General features: G+C 37.8%; 2 long non-coding RNA genes across 2 annotated transcripts in view; one reads left to right on the forward strand and one right to left on the reverse strand.

Annotated features, from left to right (window-relative positions):
• LOC117096268 overlaps window positions 1-22,713 on the forward strand; it is a 58,294-nt gene that overhangs the window by 31,370 nt on the left and 4,211 nt on the right. Inside the window, exon 3 of the long non-coding RNA XR_004442421.1 lies at window positions 14,825-14,949. This is a non-coding gene — a long non-coding RNA (uncharacterized LOC117096268). The remainder of the gene's footprint in view (window positions 1-14,824; window positions 14,950-22,713) is intronic.
• On the reverse strand, window positions 1,410-7,395 carry LOC117096265. Its single transcript, XR_004442419.1, has 3 exons — window positions 7,206-7,395; window positions 6,016-6,098; window positions 1,410-1,637 (listed from the first exon to the last, which is right to left on the reverse strand). It is a non-coding gene; the product is annotated as an uncharacterized LOC117096265 (long non-coding RNA).

Consider the following 22,713-nt stretch of genomic DNA (forward strand, 5'->3'; position numbering starts at 1 on the left):
TGTTCTTTCCTTCAAGGCAGCAGGTTCCCTTCTGGCCCAGGGTGTGTCTAGAAGTGCTGCCTGGAAGCTAAGGCCTGGAACAGGGTCCTCATGACTCTGACCGGTGCCCTATCCTGCTGTGGCTGAGCTGGTATCCAAAATGCAAGACAAAGTCCTCCACATTCTTCCCTCTCTTCACCTCAAGAGGAAGAAAGGGGTCTCTTTTGGAGCCAAAAGCTGTACAGCCGAGAGTTTAGGGGAGGGGTGATGCCAGCACTCCCTTAGCTGCTCCCACTGATACCTCAGTGGGTCACATGCACCCTCAGACCACTGTTCTGGACCCAGTTCAGCACTAGGACTTAAGAGTTGTAGTTCCCGTGGCCTAGACTGCCTATCAAGTTTGCTTAGAAATCCAGAGCACTTTGGCCCTGGGTGACAAGGTCTGCACGAACTCAAGTTCCACCCATTGGGATCCAAGATTCCCCTCTGCCTAGGACTGGTTTAAATGCTCCCTCTGTGGGTGGGTGTCATCTGAGTTTTATTCTGTTTTCCTTTCTGCTGTAACAGGACAGCACTGAATTTGATGCCTCACAATTGTTGTGCTGTCCCTTCCCCAATGCCCAGAGATGCTCCACTCCACACTGCTGCTGGGGAGTTAGGGAGAGGTAGTGTCAGTGATTCAAGGTGGGTTTTGTTTTTTTTTTTTTTTTTTCTATCTCTTTAGTATTTCTTTCAGTAATGTGGAGTTAAAACCAGGTACTATGAGGGCTCACCTGAATTTTGGTTCTTATATGGTTGTTTTTATCTGTGTAGATAGTTGTTAAATTGGTGTCCTTGCTGGGGGTAATGTGCAGTGATTGGTGGAGGCTTCTACTCCACCGTCTTGCTCCTCTCTGGGTACCCTTTAAATAAAGGAGGGATAAAGGAAGAGAAGAAGGAATGAAGGAAGAAAGGAAAGAAGGAGTCAGGGGCCCAGGTCATGGGATCATTCTACAGCTCCAATCAGTTTACAGAAATCATTTAGCAATTCTTAGTTTATTTTATGGAATTTATTCCTAATGAAATTACATATTTCAAATAAAATTCCTTATTTAGATATGATGCTTTTGTGTAACTCATTAGCTTTAGCCAGTAACTAATAAAGTACTCAGTATTCTCTTTGACCAATTTGCAATCAATCATTTATTCATTTCACTGAACACTTTATAAAGATGTATGTCATAAACCAGTATGCAAGTGTTATGCTGCATTTTGGTGATAATAAACATTTGCCATCCCTGCTTAGTTAATGAAGTTGGATATTGGAAATGAAAGTTTTGTTCAGGAGTCATAGAGTGAGAGAGGGGGAAAGAAAAAGTTCAAGGTATAAAGAGATAAGAAGTGATGGCATAAACGCAGAAAGAGAAGTAAAGTGTTTAGAGCATAGATAATTCATACTCATGATGTTTTCTTAAAGTATTCTGAGTATGCTTTTAAAATGATCAGATGGCCATATAGTACACATATATGTTTTTTCCACAGAAAACTTAATAGTTAGATTTCAATTGCACATGTTCTATCCTATAAGGAATGTCTGACTCTTCATAACGTGAGTATCCAGTGTGTTGTTTCTCTCTTTGAATGTAGCTTGACTTTGGAACTCCTGGTGTAGAAAAACTCTGCAAATAAGTGAAAAATATCAAATGTAATTAAATGACATTTAATACAATTTTTATTCTCATTCAGATATGCTTATGTTTAGTTATTTTAGAAATCTATTTAATCACTCTCAGAAATCTGTAGTGATTTAAAACAACACATGAAAATATCTTATTTTAGTAAAATAATTTCTGGCTGCTTTTAAATAACCATTAAATACTTGTAAAATAGTTCCTTCATACTGGTTTAGATATTGGGCAATCCAGTTTCCATACTAAAGTAAAAAGCAAACGTTACAGGAGAAAATTTACGTAAGAAAAGCAAATATTTATTTTTTTATCATACTATAGTACCAAGTTCCACACTCTAGTATTGCACAATTATGAATGTTAGTACTGTATTAACACAAAATTAAATTTGTTGCATTTATGAAATATTCCATTTGTCTTTTTTGTATGATCATATGCACACATTTTAAAATACATGACTAATTGTTTTCACAACATATGTTATCATAACATTATTTATGTCACATAACCAGAGTTTCGTCTTGGCATAGAATTGTTTTATGATAGAGGTTCATGCTAAAACTTAATTTCCCCAGCATAACATGTTACTTTTTGACAATTAAAAATCTCCATTCATAAATTCACTTTTCCAAGGACCATAAGGAAACATGTCCATGAACATTTAAAAATGTCATTTTAAAACAGATCTGAGAAAATATGAATACTGTAGGCCTTTAAGATTTTTTTTTTTTTTTACTGAATGCAAGATTTTATTTTTTTAAGTTTAATTTTAAGTTCAGGGTTATATGTGAAGGTTTGTTGTATAGGTAAACTGTGCGTTACAGTAGTATGGTGTACAGATTATTTTGTCACCCAGGTAATAAGCACTGTACCCAATTGGTGGGGGGTTTTTATCTTCTCTCTTCTCCTACTCTCCACTCTAAAGCGATCCCCAATGTCTGTTGTTCTCCTCCTTGTGTCCATGTGTTCTCATTGTTTACCTCCCACTTATAAGTGAGAACTTGCGGTATTTGTTTTTATATTCCCGCATTAGTTTGCTTAGGAGAATGGTGAGATTTTTTATGTTTACTGAAAAACATTATACTGGCTGTGTTCTCCATTCATACAAGAATGGTTCGAAAACTTAAAATATATGTATTTGTTGTCCACCACTTTGTGGCAGGCACTGCCTCTGATTAGAGATTAGAAGGTGTTTCAGAAGGAGTTTAGGGAATTACAGTCAGAGAGATAGGCAGACCACTAGGAGAGTATTACCCTGGAAGTGTTCAGGAAACATTAAGTATTAAATGTCTATAGAGAGATCAGATAAGGTGAAGTCTTAAAATAGGGTTTTGGATTTGATATCTAACATATTACTGGGACACTCAGTGAGAGCAACTTTAACAATGTGCTTTAACAGAATGCTGAGCTTGGTTACCATGTATCCTTGAAGTAAAAGTACAGTGAGAGCTTTCTTGGGGAAAAGTTTAATTTCTTAGCAGAGACAGATAAACCTTTTCCATGGCTTTTCCTAAGGAACTTTAGGCACGTTCTTTCTTGTCTTGGGCACTATCTTTCCCTTACCAATATCCATGTCACTTCAACTTTTTGTCTTATTTTGCGTCTTCCACCTCCAATCCTGCCTCTACTTCTTGGAAATTGCTACCACCTATTTGTCTTATTTTGCCTCTTACTTACTACCACTTATTTGTCTTATTTTGCCTCTTCTACCTCCAATCCTGCCCCTACTTCTTGGAAATTACTACCACTACTTTTTGACTGACTTTTTGACTGCTCTGACCCACTTCTCTTTTGAGTCTCTTATCCACCACTTGCACCATTATTGCTTTTCTTTTGGTGGCTATAATTAAGAGTAATACTGATACACACTGCACCACAGGTGATTGCATCACCCTTGTCATTCTCTCTCACTGCCCTCTGAGCTTTTATTTTGTAGTACTTATCACAATTTTTAATTATATACATATCGACCTGTTTAATGTATGTTTCCCTCCACTGTAATATAGTTCCATAGGTCAAGACAATAACGTTTTTCATCATTGTTTAAATACCACAGGTCTTGGCACATACTAGGCACCAGTAGGTTTAACCAATTGGTTGAATGAATGAAAAGGTTACATTCCTCTATTAGTTTCATTCAGTTTTAAAAGATTATCTGTCCCAGGCTTTCTATAACCTTTAAGGGTCACCATTTTTTCCCTGTTCACCTTGTCTTCCAGGAAAAAAGCTGAGCTGTTCAATTTTAGCCCTCTTTAAAGGGTAAATTGTTGATTATGTGGACACACATTGAATGATACCCTCAATAAGCTACATTGATTGCAGAAACCCCTTCTCTGGAGCATAGGAAGAACCTGTGACTTGCTTCTGGCCAATATGGAGAAAATGATAGGGAATATCAATACAATAGTTACTCTCTTGAATACATTGTTATTTAGGACTCCATCCTAGCAGAATGGAGCTAGCCATTCTGCTGGCCTTGAAGAGGTAAACTGCAATGTTGTGAGAGGGTCTATCAGACGGCCATGTGGCAACTGCAAGTGGCCTCTAGGAACTGACAGTGGCCTTTAGATGACAGCTAGCAAGGAAAGGGGTAGGAAAGAGAATGAAGTTCTATAGTTGCAAGGAAGTGGATTCTCCCAACAAATGCATGAGCTTGGGAGAGGACCTAAACTCCAGATGACAATGCAGTCTGCCTGACACCTTGATCACAGCATTGAAGGACCCTGAGTGGAGGACCCAGATAAGCCACATTCAGACTCCTGACTCTTGGTGCTATAGTTTGGATAACTGACCCCTCCAAATCTCATGTTGAAATTTGATCCCCAGCGTGGGAGGTGGGGTCTAGTGGGAAGTGTTTGGGTCATGGGGGCAGATTCCTCATGAATGATTTAGTGCCATTCTCTCAGTAGTGAGTTCTCAGTCCATTAATTCCCATGACCACTGGCTGTTAAAAAGAGCCTGTCACCTCCCTGCTCTTGCTTCCTTTCTCACCATGTGACTTATGTACATGCCAGCATCCCTTCATTTTCTGCCATTAGTGGAGACAGATTGAGGCTTTCGCCAGACTCCCAGTCATCTAGCCTGCAGAATCATGAGCCAAATAAACCTCTTTTCTTAATATTACCTAGCTTTAGGTATTCCTTTATAGCAAAACAAAAACAGACCAAGACAGAAAGTTGGTACCAAGGGTGGGGCATTCATAAGGAATCCACCACCATGACACACTAGGCTTCATCTCCACAACTGGGAATCACATTTCAACATGAGATTTGGAAGAGTCAAATATCCAGACTATAGCATTCTACCCCTGAACCCCCAAGTATCATGTCCTTCGCACATGCAAAATACAATAATTTTATCCCAATAGTTCCCAAAAACTTTAACTTGTTCCAGCATCGACTCAGAAATCCAAAGTTAAAAGTCCTATCTGAGACTCAAGGCAATTTACTTACAACTGGGGGCCTGTATAATAAAAAAAAAAATAAGTTATTTAACTCCAAGGCACAATGGTGGTACAGGCATTCAGTAAATATTCCCATTCCCAAAATAATCTACTTTGACTCCATGTCCTGCATCCTGGGCACACTGGTAAGCAGGGTGGGCTCTGAAGACCTCAAGAAGCCCCACTCCCATTGTTCTGCTAGGTGCACCTATGAATAAGTCCTATTTTATTTAGTAGAAGAATAGCTGTTTTAACATCTAGTATATCTTTGAGTGGGTATTATCTAAGATATTCTGCCTTCGATGTTGATAGTTTTTTGATAGTACATTTGCCAGTGATTAATCTTAACACAGTTATTTTGCCATTTGATGGAAAAAAAGAGAGCGAGATTGAGTTCCTTGAAAAATAGGACCATAGCCTTTATCTAGCTGAGTTAGATGCCAAAGTGTGTGGATTAACCATCTGTAGATAATCATGAGATTCTAGCATATTACTATTGCTATTTTATTTTATGTCAGATGACTATGACTTTATCTTATTCAAACAGGGTAGATCCTATTGGATAAGGACATTATTTATTAGAATAAAACTTTCCAATAAATTTTATTAGAGAAAAAACATTTTTGATATACTGATTTTTTATTTCTAGTTTTTCAAATTTTGTGTATCCTATAGCCTACATTATTTTGTCCTTAGCTTATTATAACAAATGTTATAAAAAAGCAATCTTCTGCTCTAATATAAATACAATTATGTAGATATTCACAGTTAGAAATATTGTTATGTCTATGTTCCATTCCCTGAAACCCTACCTTCTACCAAAAGATAAATACATAAAACTATCTACTAAAATTATTCCCAAATAAGATTCTGCTTTCTCTCTTTTTAGTATTTACATGCTTTAACATCCCTTTTAAGATAACTTACTTGTAATTTATTCCAGAGAACCGAGGTAGTGGAGATATAGTTCTTCTGGGAAGGACCCTCTGAAGGGATGAGTTCCAGAGATTCTGCACATTGATTTTTTGAGGGAAGAGAAGAAATAGCCATGATTTTAGGGAAATTTAAAATATAATATATAATAGCTCACATTAATTCTACATTCTAATATTTAAATATCAAGATAGTTCCAGGACTAATCTTTGGAAATGACAAATAAACAAAGGTAATTGCTACAGGGGAAATGTTTATATATTATATTTACCATATAGCAAGTCTCTTTCTATTTCTATCTTTCTGTCTATTGTTTATCTGTCTATCTATCTATCTATCTATCTATCTATCATCTTCATTGCCATCATCATTTATCTATATAAGGATATCAAATGGCCCACTGAAGAGTAAGTGCAAATTGAAGATACATTTCAGCCACCACTCTAAGCAGTAAGTGATCTTTCCATCCAAAAGCGTTAAATTTAAATCCCCCTTCCCATTGTCATGGTTTGAAAAACACATATCTCCAGAGGAAACACAGAAGAGAAAAATAACTCAGGCAGCAAATACTTAGGTTGAATACAGAGACCTGCAATGTCAAACAGCCACAACATATTCTAAAGGGTTTTGGAGGGAAGCTAATCCATAGAAATCAACTGATAAAGACTTGGTACTTAAAGACCATACTCTGAGTAAGTACATAAATAAGACTAAATTGCAGGAATATGGGCATTGAAGCAAGAATTTGGCATTTAAAACAGACATGGGGCATATAATATTGGATCAAAACAAGATCTACACAGAACCTATTGTAGCCACACCAGTTAAGAGTATGTACATATACAATATGTATTGTATGTATGTCTATGCATATACATATTATGACATGATCATTTTGATTGAGTGATTTTGAAATCAAATGTATTTTTGCGTAGCCACTTTGATAGTTATTTTTACATGAGGAAGTTTGATGCAGTCTATAAAATAATTCATTGCCCTTTGATTTAAAAAGATTAAATAGTTTGTGAAATATATACCATGAACTACTCCTAACTTTCGTCTAATGCCCACAACCACCTTTGAGGGGTAGAGATTCTTAGATTGGTAATAATATCGAGGGTAAGATAGAGGTTAAGTATCATATGAAAAGACAAACTGATAGAAACAGGAAAAATAAGACAGACCCAGTGTTCATCCTCTGTTGTTTAGATACTCTTTTTTGGTCTTTCATCTCTCCTTCTCTGCCTCTTTTCTGCGATCTTCTTTATAATAAGACAGAAAATCACGAAAAAACAAAGAAAGAAAACCATCACTTTTGAAGTGTGAGTTCAACGAAGACTGGCAAGAAAGCTTCACTTGTGCCTATGGCCAGTCCCTCTGACCTTTGCTTCCTGCTGTCATAGTGGGCAGAATCAAGGGTTCCAGACCATTCCATGTTCTTAAAGGGGCCACCTTTCCTTCCATAGTGGACTTAATTTCATTGGTCTAGGCTTATTTCTCTTATCAGGCAAGAAAGAGTAGTATATCTGATGGGATGAAAAGAGGCCTATATAAAATTTGGATTTGGGGGCCCTAAACACAGACTCTTTAGCTTTGGCAGTGTGGATGTGTTAGGGAGGATTCCTTTGGAAGCAGTAAGGGTCTCTGGATGTAGAGGGATGCCTGTGTGCCTCTTTTTTTTTTTTTTTTTTTTTTTTTTTTTTTTTACCAGTTTGGACCAAATTTAAACTTATTAATTCAAACCCAGTCCTCGATCCAACTAGGCAGATATAGAAAATTGTTTGAAGCAAAACTTAAAGAGTAGAAAATTATAAAGTAGATAGCAGGGCCAAAGAGTAACAGCAATGATGAGATTATTTTGAGAACAGGTCTCAGAAATAGTGGTGATGGTAGTGGCTATAAGAGTGTGGCACCCCACTCATATGTGCACATGAGGGTTCAGAAAAAAACAGCAGCTGGTTAGTGAAGGCAGGTTTCTCTGAAAGTAGTGACCATATCAAACTCTGGAAGTAGGGTGATATATAATTTCTTGTCCAAACCAGAACACTTATGAGAGTGGCAGTGGCAGCTGTTAAGGTTTACGTTAAAATAACAGGCAGAAGTGTGTAGAGGGAAATTTATAGCACTAAATGCCCTCAAGAGAAAGCAGGAAAGATCTAAAATCGACACCCTAACATCACAATTAAAAGAACTAGCAAGAGCAAACACATTCAAAAGCTAGCAGAAGGCAAAAAATAACTAAAATCAGTGCAGAACTGAAAGAGATAGAGACACAAAAAAACCTTCAAAAAATCAATGAATCTAGAAGCTGGTTTTTTGAAAGGATCGACAAAGTGTATAGACCACTAGCAGCTAATAAAGAACAAAACAGAGAAGAATCAAATAGACATAATAAAAAACGATAAAGGGGATATCACCACTGAGCCCACAGAAATATAAACTACCATAGAGAATACTATAAACACCTCTACACAAATAAACTAGAAAATCTAGAAGAAATGGATAAATTCCTGGACACAGACACCCTCCGAAAACTAAACCAGGAAGAAGTTGAATGTCTGAATAGACCAATAATAGGCTCTGAAATTGTGGCAATAATTAATAGCCTACCAACCAAAAAAAGTCCAGAGCCAGATGGATTCACAGCCGAATTCTACCAGAGGTACAAAGAAGAGCTGGTAACATTCTTTCTGAAATTATTCCAGTCAACAGAAAAAGAGGGAATCCTCCCTAACTCTTTTTATGAGGCCAGCATCATCCTGATACCAAAGCCTGGCAGAGACACAACAAAAACAGAGAATTTTAGACCAATATCCCTGATGAACATCGATATGAAAATCCTCAATAAAATACTGGCAAACTGAATCCAGCAGCACATCAAAAAGCTTATCCACCATGATCAAGTCAGCTTCATCCCTGGTATGCAAGGCTGGTTCAAATTATGCAAATCAGTAAACGAAATCCATCACATAAACAAAATCAACGATAAAAACCACATGATTATCTCAATAGATGCAGAAAAGGCCTTTGAAAAAATTCAACAGCCCTTCATGCTAAAAACTCTCAGTAAACTAGTTACTGATGGGACGTATCTCAAAATAATAAGAGGCATTTATGATAAACCCACAGCCAATATCATACTGAATGGGCAAAAACTGGAAGCATTCCCTTTGCAAACCGGCACAAGACAGGGATGCCCTCTCTCACCACTCCTATTCAACATAGTGTTGGAAGTTCTGGCCAGGGCAATCAGGCAAGAGGAAGAAATGAAGGTATTCAATTAGGAAATGAGGAAGTCAAATTGTCCCTGTTTTCAGATGACATGATTGTATATTTAGAAAACCCCATCATCTCAGCCCAAAATCTCCTTAAGCTGATAAGCAACTTCAGCAAAGTCTCAGGATACAAAATCAATGTGCAAGAATCACAAGCATTCCTATACACCAAGAACAGACAAACAGCCAAATCATGAGTGAACTCCCATTCACAATTGCTACAAAGAGAATAAAATACTTAGGAATCCAACTTACAAGGGATATGAAGGACCTCTTCAAGGAGAACTACAAACCACTGCTCAAAGAAATAAAAGAAGACACAAACAAATGGAAGAATATTCCATGGTCATGGATAGCAAGAATCAATATCGTGAAAATGGCCATACTGCCCGAGGTAATTTATAGATTCAATGCCATCCCCATTAAGCTACCAATGACTTTCTTCATATAATTGGATAGAGCTACTTTAAAGTTCATATGGAACCAAAAAAGAGCCTGCATTGCCAAGACAGTCATAAGCCAAAATAACAAACCTGGAGGCATCATGCTACCTGACTTCAAACTATACTAAAAGGCTGCAGTAACCAAAACAACGTGGTACTGGTACCAAAATATACATATAGACCAATGGAACAGAATAGAGACCTCAGAAATAACACCACATATCTACAACCATCTGATCTTTGACAAACCTGACAAAAACAAGAAATGGGGAAAGGATTCCCATTTTAATAAATGGTAGTGGGAAAACTGGCTAGCCATATGTAGAAAGCTGAAATTGGATCCCTTCCTTACATCTTATACATAAATTAATTCAAGATGGATTAAAGACTTAAATGTTAGACCTAAAACCATAAAAACCCTAGAGGAAAACCTAGGTAATACCATTCAGGACATAGGCATGGGCAAGGACTTCATGACTAAAACACCAAAAGCAATGGCAACAAAAGCCAGAATTGACAAATGGGATCTAATTAAACTAAAGAGCTTCTGCACAGCAAAAAAAAGTACCATCAGAGTGAACAGGCAACCTACAGAATGGGAAAAGATTTTTACAATCTACCCATCTGACAGAGGGCTAATATCAAGAAGCTACAAATAACTCAAACAAATTTACAAGAAAAAACCAACCCCGTCAAAAATTGGCAAAGGATATGAACAGACACTTCTCAAAAGAAGATGTCTATGCAGCCAACAGACACATGAAAAGATGCTCATCATCACTGGTCATCAGAGAAATGCAAATCAAAACCGCAATGAGATACCATCTCACGACAGTTAGAATGGCAATCATTAACAAGTCAGGAAACAACATGCTGGACAGGATGTGAAGAAATAAGAATGCTTTTACATTGTTGGTGGGAGTGTAAATTAGTTCAACCATTGTGGAAGACAGTGTGGCGATTCCTCAAGGATCTAAAATAGAATTACCGTTTGGCCCAGCAATCCTATTACTGGGTATATAGCCAAAGGATTATAAATCATGCTCCTATGAAGACATGCACACGTATGTTTATTGCAGCACTATTCACAATAGCAAAGACTTGGAACCAACCCAAATGTCCATCAGTGATAGACTGGATTAAGAAAATATGGCACATATATACCATGGAATACTATGCAGTCATAAAAAAGGATGAGTTCATGTCCTTTGTAGCGACATGGATGCAGTTGGAAACTATCATTCTGAGCAGACTATCACAAGGACGGAAAACCAAACACCGCATGTTCTCACTCATAGGTGGAAATTGAACAATGAGATCACTTGGACACATGGTGGGGAACATCACACACCGGGGCCTGTTGGGGGGTGGGAGGCTGGGGAAGTGATAGCATTAGGAGAAACACCTAATGTAAATGATGAGTTGATGGGTGCCGCAAACCAACAGGGCACATGTATACCTATGTATCAAACCTGCACGTTGTGCACATGTACCCTAGAACTTAAAGTATAATTTAGAAAAATAATAATAACAGGCAGATACTGGGAGTGTCCTGGTCACCCTACCTTGAAGTCATAATTGGCGGACCCAAAGCTGAGCCTCCCCGTGTTCTCTAGAAACATAGTAAATGTAGCTTCCACTTTCTTCATCAAAAGAAATTTAACTTCCATGTCTTATCTCAAAAACCTTTGACACACCCTTTTGGTTATAGTATAGGTACAATCAGGGATTCCATTTTTCCACAGCCACAGTGAGGGGGATGCTACGAGAATCTGGGGCAGATGTGTCCAATGCACCATTAAGCCATGGTTCAGCTTGCAAATTTCAAAGTATAAGTATGAAGTAATGTAGGGGGGCTCATTAAGACATAAGTGTAGGAAAGTGAGCAAATTTCCCATTTAAATTTATGATCAAATTGCAAAACATCATCTGCAGGCTGGGGAAAGTAACTAAATGAAGAGAAGTTTGTGGGACTCACTGATAACATTCCAAAGATCAAAAATATTGTGCACAGAAAGTTATGAAGGTACATCTAATCTATGTGGAACAGCCTGAGTAGGAGCCCCGTGTATTTGAAGTAACAGGCAAAGCAGTTGCACTGTTTGTTCTCCTCCCTAATGCCAATGACGTTTTTCCAATTGTTACAGAATAAAGACTCTATCTAGGGAAGCAATGCTCAGAACGAGGAGTACACTGAACAATGGAAGGCTAGATCTGGGCTTCTCAGATGAATTGAAGGCTTTAAAATTTCTGATAAAGAATTTCCTGAAGTTCAACATCACTGTTCAGCCTATCCTACAATTCCCTAACTATTAATTTTTCTACTCTCTGAGACAAATATTTCACTATATTCTCTCTCTCCAAACCTCCAACTTCTCCATGTTGTTTATTCCCAGATAACCTCACTTCTTATTTCACAAATAATATAAAAAACAATCAGAAGAGAACTATTTCGTCTTCTCACCACCAAATTTACCAACCTATCTGCATCTGTATTAATACACTCTGCTGTGAATAAACTTTCTCTGCTTGTATAAAAGACAAACCCCTCCAAATGTTCTCAGGATTCTTCCTCCTCTTGCCTCCCCAGGGACTTTACTCATGCAATAATTTTCATTTTGTCCTATATTAACACTTTCTTCTTTTCTATTGGATCATTTCTATTAACATATAGATGTGAATTCCATAAAAACCATTAATTCCACATTTTCTCTTAGCCACTGCCTCATTTTTCTGCTGCCTATCATTATAAAACATCTCAAAAAAAAGTTGTCTACCCTAATTTTCAACACTCCTTCACCACTCTTTCACTTTTCAATTTATTTCAGGCTTGCTTCTGTTCCCACCTCTTTGCTGAAAGTGCTTTTGTCAAGGTTATCAACCACCTCCATGTTGCCGAATCTAATAGTAATTGCTCTGTCCTCCTCTGGTTTGATCTCTCAGTAGCACTTAATACAGTAGACCTTTCTGTATTTCTTGAAATACTTGCTTCTTTCTCTTTTCTGGTATACCACCACATTCTCTGGGTTTTTCTCTTATTGCTATTTCTGATTTACCCTAATTCCTCTCACCAACCCAGCTACTCTTTCACTACCTGATCTCTAAATGTTAAAGCATCTAAGGGCTTGTTACTAAGCTCTTTTTTCCTCTGAATCTATACTCTGGCCGTAAGTCCATTAACATGACTTTAAATAGCACCATATCCTGATAACAAATTTATATTTTTCAGCCCATGCTTGTCTCCTGAGATCTGTATTCACATATCCAACTGTCTATTCACTATTTCCACTTGGAGGTCTGATAGGCAGCTCCAGTTAAACATGTCAAAACCAAAATTTTGTATCCTTTCTCTCCACCAGCCCCAAACCTGCTCCACCTCTCGTGTTCCTTCCCCATCCAGTTACTCAAACCAAAATATTTATGGTCATGCTTGATGTCTCTCATTCCTTCATGCCCCATGTCCAACCAATCAGCAAGTTTTGTTTGTTCTATTTATAAAATAGACCTTGAAGCCCACTTCTCTCTATCTCCATCGTCACCACTCTAGTTCTAGACATCATCTCTTTCTTAGACTTATATCAGATTCTGGACTCTTCCTGCTTATAGTCATGGCTCCTTCCAAACCATTCTCTGTACAACATTTAGAATTAGTACCATAGAGGCAGTGATCCTGTATGACTTGACAACAAAACCAGATCTCTTACTGTATCCTACAAAGCCCAGCATGACACATCTACCTTATCAACATTTCAGCCATGTTGAATTTCTTTCTTTGAAAACATCAAGTCTATTTTTGGAAGAATTTTTGTACTAGTTCTTCTCTCTGCTTAGAAAGTTATTTCTCTTTTTATATGGAAGGGTTTTTCTCAGCCTTTAGTCTCAATTCAAATATCGGGTCTCTTCAAAGTCTTCCTTAACTTTTCCATTTAATGTTGCCCACTCCCAAGTCACTGTTACATCACCCTGTTTTATTTTTATTTATAGAATTTATCACAATCTGAAATTATTTTATTTACTTGCTTATTTGTTTATTGTCTGCCTTCTTTCCCTTCTTCAATGTAAATACTATGAGGCAAGACTCAATATCGAGATACCACTGTTTCACCAATGTATAGAATAATTTTAGGCATATAGTAGGGATTCAATAAATTTTGTTGAATGAATCAATGAATGATATCTACTGAACAGTGATGAGTGCATTTTTATGCTAAAGACCAAAAGGAAAACATTGGTTTCTTCTCCTATCGAGTCTGTAATCTCAATGCTGTGACCCTATACTTTAATGGTCTCCTGAAATATCCAAGATAATGCCAAGCACAGATGAGGAGTAATCTGAGCAATAAATAAGGCAAAGTGAGCTCTCAATCAGAACCAGTTTACTATCCAGGATCCTTTAATTTTCCATCCTTCTGGCTAACTGCCTTTTGTTATCTTTGTGCCCTCATAAGAAGAATAAGAACAAGAAATACAATTTGGTACTCAAACTAATCAATTTGGCTTCTATTATCAGCTTTAGTCCAAAGTTAGAAGAAAATGTTCTAAAAGGAAATTGGATTATTTTTTTGTTTGAAGATTTAATACATACATATTTCCTTTAGTCTCACTTCTTGATCAGAACTAAAGATAATTAAGCATTGGATATTTAAGATCTGGTGAATGAATATTCACAGGGGATAAGTGAGTCAAGGAAATAAAAGAATGTCAAAGAGGTAATTAGTCTTCAACCCTCACTCTAGGATTACTCCTAGACAATTAGAAACGAATTGTTTCTTTTCCTGTCTTTGCTCCAAATAATAGCCTTATCCAAAAACATAGTGACTCACAGAACCCTTTGAGCTCTTCTGGATCAGCTGTGAAGTGAATTTTAACTTTCTCAATGTTCTTTAATGCATGCCAGATAGGCTTGTGAAACAAAAAGAAAAGTTTCACACCCAGGATTGAACAAAAAAGCCATAAATGTATAGCAAGTATATATAAATGGGAGGAGTGGCCAAGATGGCTGACTAGAAACAGCTAGTGTGCGTGGCTGTCATGGAGAGGAACAGAAGCAGTGATAAATATAACATCTTCAACTGAAACATCCAGGTACTCACATTGGGATTAATCAAGGAAACAACTTGACTCACAGAGAATGAAGAAAAGCAAAACAGGACAACAACCCACCTGGGAGCAACAGGGAGCCAGGGGATCCTCCCCAACTGAGGGAAGTGGTAAGTGAATGAATGACCCTGGGAAACTACACTTCTCCCACAGATCTTTGCAACCGTTAAGTCAGGAGATCTCCTTGTGAACCCACTCAGCCAGAGCCTTCAGTCTTTAGTCTGACAGACAGAGCTACATGGAGTCCTGGCAGAGCAGCTGCTCAGGTATGCCTGGAGGCCTTGAAGACAGATACTCAGGCTTTCCAGCAAAAGTAGCTGCAACTTTGCAAAGTGAAAAGTTACACTCCTGTACCTACTCCTAGGAAAAAGACTGAATCCATGGGGTTAAGCAGCAACAGCCCACAAGCCCCACTTCCACGGCACTACACAAGACCCACTGGCTTGAAATTCCAGCCAGCTACCAGTGGTGGCATTGCACCTCACTAAGAAGGAGCTCCAGGGTAAAGGGGCGGGCCACCATCTTTGCTGTTCAGGTACCTTAGCCATTCCAGCCTTCAGGCTTTGGAGAGTCTGAGCTGACCTGGGACAGAAGGGATCCTCCAGCACAGCACAGCTGCTCTATCAAAATGTGGCCAGACTGCTGCTTTAAGCAGGTACCTGGTCCTGATCCACCTCACTGGGCAGGATCTCCCACCTGGGGTCTCTGGCCTTCCCCAGCAGAGCTCTCCAGCTGACAGAGATCTGAATTCTCCCTGGGATGGTCTCCCAGAGAGAGAGTTGGGATGCCATCTTTGCTGTTTGGATGACTTAGCCATTCCAGCCTTTGGCCTTCACAGCTCTTTGCTCTTTGAGTGACTTAGCTATTCCAGCCTTTGTCCTTCAAAGTGTGTGAGGTGACAGGGGGCTGAAGTGGACCCCTAGCACAGCAACGCTGCTCTACCGAAATGTAGCCAGACTGCTTTTTTAAGTGGGTCCCTTTCCCATTCCTCCTCACTGTGTGGGACCTCTCAACTGGGGTCTCCAGCCACTTCCTACAGGTGCTTTTGGTCTAGCAACAGGTCCGTGTCTCCCTGGGACAAAGCTCCCACAGGGAAGGACAGACTGCCATCTTTGCTATTTTGCAGGCTTCACTGGTGACCACCTCCAGGTTCTGGAAAATCCAAGGTGACTAGGGACTGGAACAGGCCCCAAGCATACCACAGCAGCACTATGGAAAAGTGGCTAGACTGTTACGTGGGTGCCCGTTCCCATATCTCCTCACTGGGCAGGTCCTCCAGGCCTAGGCCTCCAGTCACCCCCCGCCAAAGCTACTGAGCCAGTACCAAATCAGTAACTCTCTGGACAGAGGCCCCAGGGGCAACTGACAGCCGCTTGGCCACTGCCTCTACAGTGGAACTGCCCTTGTCACCCTTGGACTAATGAAGGAGCAAAGACCCTAAGTGCCTTATCCACCCCTTCAACAAGCTGAAGTTGACCCAAGGAGAGGAGGCCAGTCCATCTCCCATAGGCCCCACACACCCTCCATGGCTCATCACCAGAAAGGGAATGCCTGACTTGGGGCCATAGCACAACCCTCCATCTTGGGCTGACTGCACTGAGTGATTGCTGACCTGCATCGCTATGGATTGAAGCCTCTAGGAATCAAGTGAAGGACTCTTGGCCACAACCCCTACTAGGATTTCTTTCTCTGCTGCCTCTAAGCTGGGAAAATAACATAAACACTAAGACTGCCCCAGAGCTGCAGTGCTCAGCATTGGAGTGCCAAGTCACAAACTACAGCCAGCACTCAAGAGGGCTTAGGGAGAGGAACCCACACTTTCAGAGCACTGAGAGGGAACAGAGCTTCAACTGTGAGGAAACATAGGGGAGCCACATAACCAAGCAAAAGCCTACCAAAGACATAAAGACAGAAATACCATTCAAAGACACAAAGACCAATTGCAACAAAAGCAAAAATTGGCAAATGGGGTATAATTAAACTTTGAAGCTTCTGCACAGTGAAATAAACTATCAACAGAGTAAACAGCCTACAGAATGGGAGAAAATATTTGCAAACTATCTATCTGACAAAGGTCTAATGTCCAGCATCTATAGGAAACTTAAATTAAAAGAGATACCATCTCACACCAGTCAGAATAGCTATATTAAAAAGTCAAAAAATAACAGACGCTGTTGAGGTTGTGGAGAAAAGGGAACACTTATACACTGTGGTAGGAGTGTAAATTAGTTCAAACCATTGTGGAAAGTAGTGGGCCGATTCCCCAAAGAGCTAAAAGCAGAAGTACCATTCAACCCATCAATGTGATTACCAGGTGTGTAGCCAGAGGAATGTAAAGCATTCTACCATAAAGATACATGTACACAAATGTTCATTGCAGCACTGTTCACAATAGCAAAGACATGAAATCAACCTAAATGCCCATCAATGACAGACTAGATAAAGAAAATGTGGTACATATACACCATGGAATATTATACAGCCATAAAAGAATGAAGTCGTTTCTTTTGTGGAACATGGATGGAGCTGGAGGCTATCATCCTTAGCAAACTTAACACAGGAACAGAAAACCAAATGCTGCATGTTCTCTCTTAAGTGGGAGTTCAATGATAAAAATTTATGAACATAGAGAAGGAAGCAGTAGACATTGGAATCTACTTGGAAGGAAGGGTGGAAGGAGGGAGAGGAGCAGAAAAGATAACTATTGGGTACAGAGTTTAATACCTGGGTGATGTAATAATATGTACAACTAACTCCCGTGACACGTTTATCTATGTAACACACCTTCACGTGTACCCCTAAACCTAAAATTAAAATTCAAAAAAGAAAGTATATATAAATGGAGTTAAAAAAAAAACTCACTGAAAGCATAACTTGCAATAGATCAGGGTATACATTGGCACACGATACAATCTTAAAAATGGGCCTTAAAAGCCAGCAAAATGAGCCAGAATCTCTGTTAATTAAAATTATTGTTGATTAACAGTCCCCTATACTATGTTTAAATTCTCTATTGCCAGAAGCACAGAAATGTAATGAAATTAAGTATTTTAAATCTCTAAGTAAAACATTTCCCTACTTCTGATCTAAGTCACCCCCACACACATGCATGAGTGCACAGACACATGCACAAAGGCACACACGAATATACATTTATGTGAACGTGCTGGAAGCTGCATTAAAATGCAGTCACCTTCCTTGAGCTCTATTTAACACCATTAAATAGTACCCTGAGGTACTGTAGACAAGAAAGAGTGAATACATCTGCTAAAGGTGCACGTTTTACAACTACAGAGTAATTTAAATCCTGAGAGAATCTGACTCATGTTCCTCACAGATTTCTTCATGGCACTACACCTAATAGAGACCATATGTTTTAAGTTTTTATAGGGACAGCACTGATTTTATGTAACATTTTTCAATAAATGTTAATTATATAATAATATATAATAAATTGCTAACGGCATTACCTAAATATGTTATGCCTGTGTAAAACTTTTAATGTAAATAAATGGATTTTAAAAAAACTTTTTATACCACACGTCCTCGTTTTTAGATCAGAAAATATAATTACTATACATGTATCATCTCTCATTTTAAAGAAATCCTTTGTGAATTAGTGATGAATAAGTGAACACAAAATTTAGTGGAATAAGACTGGGGATTATGGTCAAGTTTCTAGTATCTGTCCCTTTATTTTAAATCCATGTACTCTCCTTGGGTGATCACATATACTGACAGGGTTTCAGTACCAGCGCTACATTTTTTAACCTATTGTAGCCTTAGGTTCCTTAGTTTTTAATGGAACTAATAATAACAATGTCTGCCTCATAGTTTTCTGTTACAAATGCTAAATGAGATAATATGTATGCAGTGCTCAGTCCAGTGATTGGCAAGGTATATCTACTCATTGTGTGTCTTAAAGAAAATCTTCAATAAAGGATGTAACTTCTTCAATTATTCATGTCATTTTTTATTGAGCACTTTCTATGTGTTAAGAATCTGGACACAAAAATACACAAGACATAGATGTTATAGTTCGGGGGGAAGGGAGGACAGACAAGTCAATAGTCTTTGTCTCTAAAGAATGATGAGAGGAACAACTGAGAGAATACATGTGAATTACTTTTAAAATGAGTTTTAAAAGTGAGGGATTTCTGCTCATTTATACTTATTCATTTTAATTTTTAATTTCTGTAGGACATAGTAGGTGTATATATTTATGGAGTAAGTGATATATTTTGATATAGGCATACAACATGTAATAATCACATCATGGTAAATAGGGTATCCATCACCTCAAGCATTTATCCTTTCTTTGTGTAAGGAACATTCAAGTTATAATATTTTAATTATTTTTAAATCTACAATAAATTATTATTGACTGTAGTCACCCGGTTGTGCTATCAAATGTTTGATCTTATTCATTATGTCTAACTAAATTGTACACCCATTAATCATGTCCAATCCCCCAACCACTACCTTTTACAGCCTCTGACAAACCTTATTCTACACTCTATCTCCATGATTCAAGTGTTTTGATTTTTAGGTCTCACAAATGAATGAGAACATGTGAAGTTTGTCTTTCTGTGCCTGGTTTATTTCACTTAACATAATGATATCGAGTTCCACCCATGTTGTTGCACATGACAGGATCTCATTCTTTTTATGGCTGAGTCATACTTCACTGTGTATAGGTACCACACTTGCTTTCTCCATTCGTCTGTTGACGGACACTTATGTTACTTCCAAATCTTGGCTATTGTAAACACTGTTACAATAAACATGGGAGCAGATATCCCTTCCATATACTGCTTTTCTTTCTTTGGGGTATATACCCAGCAGTGGGATTGGATCATATGGTAGCTCTACTTTAGTTTTTTGAGGAGCTTCCAAACCGTTCTCCGTAGTGATATACTAATTTACATTCCCACCAACAGTGTATGAGGGTTCCCTTTTCTCCACATCCTTGCTAGCAAACTTAATATGTTCTTACTAATTTGTGGGACCTGAAAATCAAAAGAATTGAACTCATGGAGGCAGAGAGCAGAGGAATGGTTACCAGACACTGCTAAGGATAGTGGGGGGAGGGCGGGGAGGTGGGGATGGTTAATGGGTACAAAAATATAGAAAGAATGAATAAGCCTGTAATCCCAGCACTTTGGGAGGCTGAGGCAGGCTGATCACGAGGTCAGAAGATCGAGACCATCCTGGCCAACACGGTGAAACCCCATCTCTACTAAAAATTACAAAAAAATTATCTGGGCATGGTGGTGCGTGCCTGTAGTCCTAGCTACTCAGAGGCTGAGGCAGGAAAATCGCTCGAAACAGGGAGGTGGAGGTTGCAGTGAACCGAGATCGTGTCACTGCGCTCCAGCCTGGTGACAGAACAAGACTCCATCTCAAAAAAAAAAAAAAAAAAAAAAAAAAAAAAAAAAAAACAATGAATAAGATCTGGTATTTGATAGGACAACAGGGTGATTATAGTCAGTAATAATTTAATTGTACATTTTAAAATAACTAAAATAGTATTATTGAATTGTTTGTAACACAAAGGATACATGCTTGAGGGGATGGATACCCCATTTTTACATGATGTGATTATTACAAATTCCATGCCTGTATCAAAACATTTGATGCCCCATTAAAATATATATATATATATATATAATATATATACCTATTATGTACCCACAAAAATTAAAATAAAAAATTTTTTAAAGGTTCTCAGCATCACTGACCATCAGAGAAATGCATATCATAACTACAATGTTACAGCATCTCACCTGAGTTAAAATGACTTTTATTCAAAAGACAGGCAAATGCTGGCGAAGACATGGAGAAAAGGGAACCCTCTATGCTGTTAGTGGGAATTTAAATTAGTACAACCACTATAGAGAACAGTTTGGAAGTTCCTCAAAAAACTAAAAATAGAAGTACTATAGGATCCAGCCATCCTGCTAGCTATATACCCAAAAGTAAGGAAATCAAGATATCCAAGAGTTGTCTGCATTCTCAAGTCTATTGCAGCAATATTCACAATAGCCAAGATTTGGAAGCAACCTAAATGTCCATCGACAGAATAGAGAAAGAAAATGTAGTAAATATGCACATGGAATACTATTTAGCCATTAAAAAGAATGAGATTCAGTCATGCACAACAACACAGATGGAACCGGAGGACATTATGTTAAGTAAAATAAGCCAGGCACAAAAAGCCGGATTTTACATGTTTTCACTTATTTGTGGGAGCTAAAAATTAAAACACTTGAACTCATGGTAATATAAAGTAGAGTGATGGCTGCCAGAGTCTAAGAAGAGTAGTGGCAGGACAAGGGGTGGGGATTTTGAATGGATTCACAAATATAATTAGATAGAACGAGTAAGATCTAGTATTTGGTAGCATAACAGAGTGACTACAGCCAACAATCATTTATTGTGCTTTTAAAAATAACTAAAAGGATGTTAATAACTAAAAGGATGTTTTGTAACACAAAGAAAAGATAAATTATTGAAGTGATGTATACCCCATTTACATTGATGTGATTATTATGCATTGCATGCCTGTATTAAAATAACTCATATACTCCATACATATATACACCTACTATGTACCCAGAAAAATTAAAAATTAAGATTAAAAAATTAAAATGAGAGAAATGTCTATTCGTATACTTTGACAAGTATTTAATTGGGTTATTTGTCCTTTTACTTTTGAGTTGTAGGAGCTCTTCAATATATTCTCGATACAAGTCCTTTAGCAGACATATGACTTACTAACATTTTCTCTCACTCTCTTACTCTCTTTTTACTTGCTTGGTGATGTCCTTTGAGCACAAAATTTTAAAGTTTGATCATTTCCAGTCTACTTATTTTTTTCTTTTATCAGTTATACCTTTGGTGTCTTATCTAAAAAACCATTGCTTATCCCAAGGTCACAAAGATTTGCTCTTGCTTTCTTCTAAGAGTTGTATAGTTTTAGCTCCTTACATTTAGGTTTTTGATCTGTTTTTAATTTTATATATCGTGTGAAGTAGATGTCCAGTTTCATTATTTTGTATATGGATATCCAGTTGTCCCAGGATGATTTTCTTGAGAAGACAAATCTTGCTCCCATTGGATTTTATTGGCACCCTTGTAAAAAAAAAAAATCACTTGACAATAAATGTGAGGGTTTATTTTTGAACTCTCAGTTCTACTCCGTTGATCAATATGTCTATTCTTATATCAGCACCTCACTGTCTTTTTTTGAAATCAGCCTACCTCATGCTTTGAAGTGCTTCACTGTCTTGATTACATCCTTTGTAGTGATGTATGCATCCTCCATTTTTGTTCCTCTTTTTCAAGATTGTTTTGGCTGTTCTGGCACTCTGGTATTTGCATATGAATTTTAGAGTCACAGTGTACTGCAAAAAAATGCAGTTGGGATTTTCATAGGGCTTGCATATTGTATCTGTATGTCAATTTGGGTAGTATTGTCATCTTAACAATATTAAGTCTTTTAATCCATAAACACAGGATGTCTTTTCATTTATTATGGTCTTCTTTACTTTATTTCGACAATTTTATTTGACTTTATTTCTTCCTTAATTTATTTCAATGTTTTGTAGTTTGTAGCTTGTGCTTTTTTGTTAAATTTATTTCTAAGTAGTTAATTCATTTTGATACCATTGTAAATGAATCTATTTTTAAATTTCATTTTAGAATTCTTCATTGTTAGTGTATAGAACTAAATTTTTTTTTAATCTTGATCTTGTATCCTGCTCAATTTCAATCACAGGCTCAGTATAACCTGAGGTTACATTCAACTCCATGGCTGGTGTGGATTTGTAGGAATGTGTTTTGGTGTGCTCTGTTTTTTCCTTTGAGAGCTG

This window comes from Trachypithecus francoisi, unplaced genomic scaffold, assembly GCF_009764315.1.
Source record: "Trachypithecus francoisi isolate TF-2019V2 unplaced genomic scaffold, Tfra_2.0 Contig01451, whole genome shotgun sequence".
Lineage (NCBI taxonomy): Eukaryota > Metazoa > Chordata > Mammalia > Primates > Cercopithecidae > Trachypithecus > Trachypithecus francoisi.